This window comes from Macaca fascicularis, chromosome 7, assembly GCF_037993035.2.
Source record: "Macaca fascicularis isolate 582-1 chromosome 7, T2T-MFA8v1.1".
Classification (NCBI taxonomy): Eukaryota; Metazoa; Chordata; class Mammalia; order Primates; family Cercopithecidae; genus Macaca; species Macaca fascicularis.
In genome coordinates, this window is record NC_088381.1 from 21,139,524 (window position 1) to 21,146,916 (window position 7,393).

Sequence of the window (7,393 nt, forward strand, 5' to 3'; positions counted from 1 at the left end):
TGAGCCGAGATCGCGCCACTGCACTCCAGCCTGGGCAACAGCGTGAGACTCCGTCTCAAAAAAAAAAAAAAAAAAAAGAGTAAGTATGGAAAAATATATGGAAGTTGAATGGAGACAGTTTCATGTCTTAAGACTCACGGGGGTAGGGTTTTGGATTTTTGTTTTGGCTTAAAATAAAACATTTTAACTTTATCAAATCATATAAATAAAAAACGTATTATTTATTTATTGAGATGGGATCTTGCTCTGTTGCCCAGGCTGGAGTGCAGTGGTGAGATCTCAGCTCCCTGCAACCTCTGCCTCCCGGTTTCCAGCGATTCTCCTGCCTCAGCCTCCCTAGTAGCTGGGACCACAGGAGTGCACCACGATGCTCAGCCAATTTTTGTATGTTTAGTAGAGAGAGTTTCACCACGTTGGCCAGGCTGGTCTTGAACTCCTGCCCTCAAGTGATCCGCCTGCCTGCTTTGGCCTCCCAAAGTTCTGGGATTACAGGCATGAGCCACTGTGCTCCACCAAAATTTGTTTTTACATGTACTCTTTTTCCCAAGAAATCATTAGAAAAAACGTAATGACTCCATAATTTTGCACTTTTATAAACAGGAGTTTTGGCCTACCCCTATTTCCAATTAAAACAATCTGCTCTTCAGCCTTAACCTAGTCCAACTTTATAAGATTTTGAGTCTGATGCTTAAAGTACTTCCTCTTAAAAAGAAACTATAAGGCCAGGCACGGTGGCTCACGCCTGTAATCCCTGCACTTTGGGAGGCTGAGGCGGGTGGACCACCTGAGGTTAGGAATTTGAGACCAGCCTGGCCAACATGATGAAACCCATCTCTACTAAAACTGCAAAAAATTATCTGGGCGTGCAAAAAATTATCTGGGCGTGGTGGCGCAAACCTGTAATCCCAGCTGCTCAGGAGTTGAGGCAGGAGAATCGCTTGAACCCGGGAGGCAGAAGTTGCAGTGAGCAGAGATTGTGCCACTGCATTCCAGCCTGGGCAACGAGAGCAAAATTCCATCTCAAAAAAAACAAGAACCTATAAGCACTCTGCTTCATTTGTGCTGTTCATTTACTCTTCTATAGCTTTAATGATGAAACCTTTTTTTTTTTTTTTTTTTTTTTTGAGATGGAGTCTGCTCTGTTGTCCAGGCTGGAGTGCAGTGGTGCGATCTCAGCTCACTGCAAGCTCCGCCTCCCGGGTTCACACCATCCGCCTGCCTCAGCCTCCCGAGTGGCTGGGACTACAGGCGCCCGCCACCCACACCCGGCTAATTTGTGTGTGTGTGTGTGTGTGTATTTTTAGTAGAGATAGGGTTTCACCGTGTTAGCCAGGATGGTCTCAATCTCCTGACCTTGTGATCCGCCTGCCTTGGCCTCCCAAAGTGCTGGAATTACAGGCATGAGCTACCGCACTTTTTTTTTTTTTCTTTTTTTTGAGGCGGAGTCTCGCTCTGTCGCCCAGGCTGGAGTGCAGTGGCGCGATCTCGGCTCACTGCAAGCTCCGCCTCCCGGGTTCCCGCCATTCTCCTGCCTCAGCCTCCCGAGTAGCTGGGACTACAGGCGCCGCCACCACGCCCGGCTAATTTTTTTGTATTTTTAGTGGAGACGGGGTTTCATTGTGTTAGCCAGGATGGTCTTGATCTCCTGACCTCGTGATCCGCCCGTCTCGGCCTCCCAAAGTGCTGGGATTACAGGCTTGAGCCACCGCGCCCGGCCTTTTTTTTTTTTTTTTTTTGAGATGAAGTCTCACTGTCACCTAGGCTGGGGTGCAGTGGCACAATCTTGGTTCACTGCAACCTCTGCTTCTAGGGTTCAAGTGATTCTCCTGCCTCAGCCTCCTGAGTAGCTGGTAGAACTCCTGACTTCAGGCAATCCACCTGCCTTTGCCTCCCAAAGTGCTGGGATGACAGGCATAAGCACTGCACCCGGCCATGATGAAACTTTTTTTGAGGTGGGCTGGCCCTGTCGTCCAGGCTGGAGTGCAGTGGCACAATCATGGCTCACTGCAGCCTCAACCTCCCAGGCTCAAGTGATCCTCCCAGTTCAGTCTCCTGAGTAGCTGGGACTTACAGGTGTGCGCCACCATGCCTGGCTAATTTTTTATTTTTTGTAGAGATGGAGTCTTGCCATGTTGCCCAGGCTAGTCTTGAAATGAGCTCAAGTGATCCTCCTGCCTCAGCCTCCCTAAGTGCCGGCATTTTAGACGTGAGCCACTGTGCCTGGCCTGGAACTTCTTGACAGAAGTTTTAATGTTAATTTGTTAAGAAACATTGATTACCTAGTCTGCTCATCTGTAAAATGGGAATACTGTCACTGTATTTGTGATTATAGAGCTCCCCTAGAGACTAACCTTTGAGTCACAAGTGTTTTTGTGTGTGTGTTTTGAGACAGTCTCACTCTGTTGCCCAGGCTGGAGTGTAGTGGCGTGATCTCAGCTCACTGCAACCTCTGCCTCCTAGGTTCAAGCGATTCTCCTTCGTCAGCCTTCTGAATAGCTGGAACTACAGGAGTGCACCACCACACCCGGCTAATTTTTTGTATTTTTAGTAGAGACGGGCGTCTCACCAGGTTGGCCAGCCTGGTCTTGAACTCCTGAGCCCACCTCAGCCTCCCAAAGTGCTGGGATTACAGGCGTGAGCCACCATGCCTGGCACAAGTTTTTTGTTTGTTTGTTTATTTTTGTTTTTGTTTTTTTTGAGACGGAGTCTCGCTCTGTAGCCCAGGCTGGAGTGCAGTGGCGCGATCTCGGCTCACTGCAAGCTCCGACCCCCGGGTTCACGCCATTCTCCTGCCTCAGCCTCCCTTGTAGCTGGGACTAGAGGCGCCCGCCACCACGCCCGGCTAATTTTTTTTTGTATTTTTAGTAGAGACGGGGTTTCACCGTGTTAACCAGGATGGTCTTGATCTCCTGACCTCATGATCCGGCTGTCTCGGCCTCCCAAAGTGCTGGGATTACAGGCATAAGCCACCGCGCCGGGCCCCGGCACAAGTTTTATGGACCAAAGGAAGTCCCTAACACATAGGTCTAGACTCTTGTTTTCCTGCTTCCTCATTTGAAAAAGCAGTATACACACCACTATAAATGAATTCTCAATTTCTGCTTTGAAAACAACGCTGCATGCACATAAGCCCATGAATTTTTCCATAGTACCTTCAACCCACATGCCCCAATTTTTTGTTTTGTTTTGTTTTTGATAGAGTGTCACCTAGGCTGGAGTGCAGTGGCACAATCTTGGCTCACTACAACCTCTGCCTCCTGGGTTCAAACCATTGTCCTGCCCCAACCTCCCAAGTAGCTGGAATTACAGGCATGAGCCACCACACCTGGCTAATTTTTGTATTTTTAGTAGAGACAGGTTTCACCATGTTGTCCAGGCTGGTCTCGAACTCCTGACCTTAAGTGATCCGCCCGCCTTGGCCTCTCAAAATGCTGGGATTACAGGCATGAGCCACCATGCCCGGCCTTTTTTTTTTTTTTGAGACAGAGTTTCGTTTTCGTGGGGTAGGCTAAAGTGCACTGGCGCGATCTCGGCTCACTGCAACCTCTGCCTCCTGGTTCAAGCGATTCTCCTACCTCATCTTCCCGAGTAGCTGGTATCATGGTGCCTGCCAACACGCCCAACTAATTTTTTTATTTTTAGTAGAGACAGGGTTTGCCATGTTGGCCAGGCTGGTCTTGAACTCCTGATCTCAGGTGATCCGACTGCCTTGGCCTCCCAAAGTGCTGGGATTACAGGCGTGAGCCACCATGCCCAGCATTTTTTTGTTGTTGTTTGTTTTCAGATGGAGTCTCTCCCAGGCTGGAGTGGAGTGGCACAATCTCGGCTCACTGCAACCTCTGTCTCCCGGGTTCAAGCAATTTTCCTTCTTTAGCCTCCTGAGGAGCTGGGGTTACAGGCATGTGCCACCACGCCCGGCTAATTTTTGTATTTTTAGTGGTCTTGGGGTTTCATCACGTTGGCCAGGCTGATCTTGAATTACCTCAAATGATCTGCCTGTCTCAGCCTCGCAAAGTGCTGGGATTACAGGCATGAACCCGTAACAGGCATGCCTGGCCAGTTTTCAGGTTTTTGACTTAAGCAACTAGTTGTCACTCAATCTCCAAAGGCATCCTCTGTCTTCTATTTCTTCCTTCCCCTCCTTCTCCATATCCAGTCAGACACTATATTAGTCTGGGTTCTCCAGAGAAACAGAATCAATAGGATGTGTATATGCAGAAAGAGATTTATTTTAAGGAATTGGCTTACATTATTCTGGGAGCTGGCAAGTCTGAAGTCTGCAGGGCAGGCAAACAGCCTGGAGACCCAGGGAGATTTGATGCTGCAGTCTGGAGGCTGAATTGCTTCTTCCTAAGGGTCTTGTCTTAATTTGAACTGACTGGATGCGGCCAGCCCTCATTATAGAGGGTAATCTACTTTAATCAAAGTCTGCTGATTTAAATGTTCATCACATCTAACAAATACATTCATAGCAACAACTAGACTAGTGTTTGACCAAAAACTGAGTAACATGAGTACCATTGTCTAGCCAAGTTGATACATAAAATTAACCATTACAGTCACTAAGTTTCATTGACGATGACCTTTAAATATTTCTCAAGTTGGTTTCTTCTTCTCCAATGCCATTGCTTTAATTTAGGCTTGTGTTCTTCTCATTTAATTAATTCATAAAATACTTACATATTCCTACTATGCCAAATGTTGGAGATACAATTGTAAGATTGTGTCCTTAGGGACTTATGTTCAATCCTTTTCCTGCCTTCTTTCTTGCCTCCTTCCAATCCAAATCCACATTTTTTTTTTTTTTTGGTTTTGTCACTTTGATGCCCAGGCTGGAGTGTAGTGGCCAGAATGTGGCTCACTGCAGCCTCGACTGCCTCCGCCTTATATATATTTTATATATATATAAAATGTATATATATATATATATATATACTTCTTTGTTTTTGGTAGAGATGGGGGTCTCACCATGTTGGCCAGGTTGGTCTGGAAATCCTGGGCTCAAGCGATTCTCCCCATTTGGCCTCCCAGAGTGCCGGGATTACAGAAGTGAGCCACTGCGTCGGGCCCCAATCCACCTTTATAAATGGCTGCCTGTAGATCATGGCCCCTCACATTTTAACTGGGCTGTAGAATATGTATTGAAGGACTCTCTTTATAAAATGTTTATTTGGGCCGGGCGCGGTGGCTCAAGCCTGTAATCCCAGCACTTTGGGAGGCCGAGACGGGCGGATCACGAGGTCAGGAGATCGAGAGACGATCCCGATCGAGAGACGATCCCGGCTAACACGGTGAAACCCCGTCTCTACTAAAAAATACAAAAAAAAAATAGCCGGGCGAGGTGGCGGGCGCCTGTAGTCCCAGCTACTCGGGAGGCTGAGGCAGGAGAATGGCGTAAACCCGGGAGGCGGAGCTTGCAGTGAGCTGAGATCCGGCCACTGCACTCCAGCCTGGGTGACAGAGCAAGACTCCGTCTCAAAAAAAAATAAAATAAAATAAAATAAAATAAAATAAAATAAAATAAAATAAAATAAAATGTTTATTTGTAGAATCTGAAAAGATACACCGGAAAGGGGGAACAATGGTTACCACTAGAAAGAACGGAGCAGAGCAGCTGATCATTGTATCTACCTTTTTTTTTTTTTTTTTTTTTTTGAGACGGAGTCTGACTCTGTCTCCCAGGCTGGAGTGCAGTGGCGCAATCTCGGCTCACTGTTGCAACCTACACCTCCCGGGTTCAAGTGATTCTCCTGCCTCAGCCTTCCCAGTGGGTGGGATTACAGGTGCCCACCACAGGCCGTGTGTGTGTGTGTGTGTGTGTGTGTATATATACATATATGTATGTGTGTGTATATACATATATGTATGTGTATATATATACATATATGTATGTGTATATATATGTGTGTATGTGTGTATATATATGTATTTATTTTTATTTTTTTGGTGAGACGGGGTCTTGCTCTCTTGCCCAGGCTGGAGTGCAGTGGCGTGATCTTGGCTCATTGCAACCTCTGCCTCCTGGGTTCAAGCAATTACCCTGCCTTAGCCTCCCCAGTAGTTGGGATTACAGGCGTCCGCCACCACACCCAGGTAATTTTTGTATTTTCAGTAGAGGCGGGTTTTCACCATGTTGGCCAGACTGGTCTTGAACTCCTGACTGCAAGTGATCCGCCCCCCTCGGCCTCCCGAAGTGCTGGGATTACAGGCGTGAGCCACCGCGTCCTACCCACGTATCTACCTTTTTATCACATGAATGTTGTACCAAGTTCGTGTATTACATATTTGAAAATAAATTGCGAAAATAACAAAAACAAAATCCATGAACTGGCTAGCCCTTTAAAATCCTGCGGGGGAGCCCAGTGGCCCAAGGGCGAAGTTTAGCCCGTCTTGCCCTTTCTGGTCAGTGTACCCGTTCCGTTTATCTCTGACTGCGCCACTCAGTCAGGTGAGGGACCACTGGAGTTCTTTCTACCGGAAATGCACTTCAGCAAATGCCACTTGCTCTCTCCAACTTCACTTTCGCCAGCGCCTACCTCAGGAAGCCTTCCTTCATCCTCCGGCCCCCGCCACCGCTAATGTTATCCTTTTACATTCAACCTCATAATGCTGCTTTTTGTTGCAGTCATCACAGTGTCGAAATTTGTTTACATGTCTATCTTTGCTACTTGATGGAGGACAAAGATACACCTTATACCTAGCATAGACCCCAGGAGGTCCGAAATTGTTCTGGGAAAGAAAAAAAAAAAATCAATGTGCTGGCCTTAAAGCGGCTCACAGAAAGGGAAAAGCCTCGAAGACTGAGGCTCTCTTCGATTCCTTCGTGACTAACTCGAGGCAAACATGCCAGGAACGCGGCTCTCACCACCCGCTCCTGCATCTGCGCCCGGCGCCCGCCGGATTCCAGAGGGATCCCCTCCGCCTAGCGCGCGACAGCTCCCTCTGGGGTCCCGGAAGCCCGGCCACCGCCCCCGCAGGCGGGCATGGCCTCAGAGCCTTCTTCTGAGCGCGGCGTGGGTATCCGCCCGCGGCCATGGACCATGATCACAGTGACCAGAGGGACGGCCCACCCTCAGGTTGAAGCGGGGTAGGCATTGGCAGGGGACGGGCGACGAAGACTGGCGAGGCTCAGGCGCCAGGCAAAGAACCACCCTACTAACTTCCTGGCACTTACGTTTCCTACCCGGGGCCCAGAGTCGGGTGGCGGTCTTCCAGCTCCACGAACTCCACTGCTGTTCTGTGTTGTAGGGAGCTGGAAGCCCGACCCAGCACTCCTCCGCCCCCTGTACCCCTCCCTCTGCTCCCTGTGTCCCTCTGCTCCTCCCTCCGCCCCTCCCTCCGCCCCCCTCCGCCCCCCTCCGCCCCCCTCCGCCCCTCCATCCGCCCCTCAGCG